Below are 3074 nucleotides of genomic sequence, written 5' to 3' on the forward strand. Positions count from 1 at the left end.
GTAGTACATAGTATATGAGTGAGTTGCACTGAAAAACTTAGAATTTACTGAAAAACCCGCATTACACGAAATGCACAGTGTAGTACATAGTATATGAGTGAGTTGCACTGAAAAACTTAGAATATAAGAAACGCACAGTGTAGTACATAGTATATGAGTGAGTTGCACTGAAAAACTTAGAATATAAGAAACGCACAGTGTAGTACATAGTATATGAGTGAGTTGCACTGAAAAACTTAGAATATAAGAAACGCACAGTGTAGTACATAGTATATGAGTGAGTTGCACTGAAAAACTTAGAATATAAGAAACGCACAGTGTAGTACATAGTATATGAGTGAGTTGCACTTAAAAACTTAGAATATGATAAACGCACAGTGTAGTACATAGTATATGAGTGAGTTGCACTGAAAAACTTAGAATATGAGAAACGCACAGTGTAGTACATAGTATATGAGTGAGTTGCACTCAAAAACTTAGAATATGAGAAACGCACAGTGTAGTACATGGTATATGAGTGAGTTGCACTGAAAAACTTAGAATATAAGAAACGCACAGTGTAGTACATGGTATATGAGTGAGTTGCACTGAAAAACTTAGAATATAAGAAACGCACAGTGTAGTACATAGTATATGAGTGAGTTGCACTGAAAAACTTAGAATATAAGAAACGCACAGTGTAGTACATAGTATATGAGTGAGTTGCACTGAAAAACTTAGAATATAAGCAACGCACAGTGTAGTACATAGTATATGAGTGAGTTGCACTGAAAAACTTAGAATATAAGAAACGCACAGTGTAGTACATAGTATATGAGTGAGTTGCACTGAAAAACTTAGAATATAAGAAACGCACAGTGTAGTACATAGTATATGAGTGATTTGTACTGAAAAACTTAGAATATAAGAAACGCACAGTGTAGTACATAGTATATGAGTGAGTTGCACTGAAAAACTTAGAATATAAGAAACGACAGTGTAGTACATAGTATATGAGTGAGTTGCAATGAAAAACTTAGAATATAAGAAACGCACAGTGTAGTACATAGTATATGAGTGAGTTGCACTGAAAAACTTAGAATTTACTGAAAAAGCCGCATTACACGAAATGCACAGTGTAGTACATAGTATATGAGTGAGTTGCACTGAAAAACTTAGAATATAAGAAACGCACAGTGTAGTACATAGTATATGAGTGAGTTGCACTGAAAAACTTAGAATATAAGAAACGCACAGTGTAGTACATAGTATATGAGTGAGTTGCACTGAAAAACTTAGAATTTAAGAAACGCACAGTGTAGTACATAGTATATGAGTGAGTTCCACTGAAAAACTTAGAATATAAGAAACGCAAAGTGTAGTACATAGTATATGAGCGAGTTGCACTGAAAAACTTAGAATATAAGAAACGCACAGTGTAGTACATAGTATATGAGTGAGTTTCAATGAAAAACTTAGAATATAAGAAACGCACAGTGTAGTACATAGTATATGAGTGAGTTGCACTGAAAAACTTAGAATATAAGAAACGCACATATAGTACATAGTATATGAATGAGTTGCACTGAAAAACTTAGAATTTACTGAAAAACCCGCAATACACGAAATGCACAGTGTAGTACATAGTATATGAGTGAGTTGCACTGAAAAACTTAGAATATAAGAAACGCACAGTGTAGTACATAGTATATGAGTGAGTTTCACTGAAAAACTTAGAATATAAGAAACGCACAGTGTAGTACATAGTATATGAGTGAGTTGCACTGAAAAACTTAGAATATAAGAAACGCACAGTGTAGTACATAGTATATGAGTGAGTTGCACTGAAAAACTTAGAATATAAGAAACGCACAGTGTAGTACATAGTATATGAGTGAGTTGCACTGAAAAACTTAGAATATAAGAAACGCACAGTGTAGTACATAGTATATGAGTGAGTTGCACTGAAAAACTTAGAATATAAGAAACGCACAGTGTAGTACATAGTATATGAGTGAGTTGCACTGAAAAACTTAGAATATAAGAAACACACAGTGTAGTACATAGTATATGAGTGAGTTGCACTGAAAAACTTAGAATATAAGAAACGCACAGTGTAGTACATAGTATATGAGTGAGTTGCACTGAAAAACTTAGAATTTAAGAAACGCACAGTGTAGTACACAGTATATGAGTGAGTTGCACTGAAAAACTTAGAATATAAGAAACGCACAGTGTAGTACATAGTATATGAGTGAGTTGCACTGAAAAACTTAGAATATACGAAACGCACAGTGTAGTACATAGTATATGAGTGAGTTGCACTGAAAAACTTAGAATATAAGAAACTCACAGTGTAGTACATAGTATATGAGTGAGTTGCCCTGAAAAACTTAGAATATAAGAAACGCACAGTGTAGTACATAGTATATGAGTGAGTTGCACTGAAAAACTTAGAATTTACTGAAAAACCCGCATTACACGAAATGCACAGTGTAGTACATAGTATATGAGTGAGTTGCACTGAAAAACTTAGAATATAAGAAACGCACAGTGTAGTACATAGTATATGAGTGAGTTGCACTGAAAAACTTAGAATATAAGAAACGCACAGTGTAGTACATAGTATATGAGTGAGTTGCACTGAAAAACTTAGAATATAAGAAACGCACAGTGTAGTACATAGTATATGAGTGAGTTGCACTGAAAAACGTAGAATATAAGAAACGCACAGTGTAGTACATAGTATATGAGTGAGTTGCACTGAAAAACTTAGAATATAAGAAACGCACATATAGTACATAGTATATGAATGAGTTGCACTGAAAAACTTAGAATTTATAGAAAAACCCGCATTACTCGAAATGCACAGTGTAGTACATAGTATATGAGTGAGTTGCACTGAAAAACTTAGAATATAAGAAACGCACAGTGTAGTACATAGTATATGAGTGAGTTGCACTGAAAAACTTAGAATTTAAGAAACGCACAGTGTAGTACATAGTATATGAGTGAGTTCCACTGAAAAACTTAGAATATAAGAAACGCACAGTGTAGTACATAGTATATGAGCGAGTTGCACTGAAAAAATTAGA

The sequence above is a fragment of the Mus caroli genome, unplaced genomic scaffold, assembly GCF_978045245.1.
Source record: "Mus caroli unplaced genomic scaffold, Mus_caroli_1 scaffold_25, whole genome shotgun sequence".
In the NCBI taxonomy this organism is placed as follows: Eukaryota; Metazoa; Chordata; class Mammalia; order Rodentia; family Muridae; genus Mus; species Mus caroli.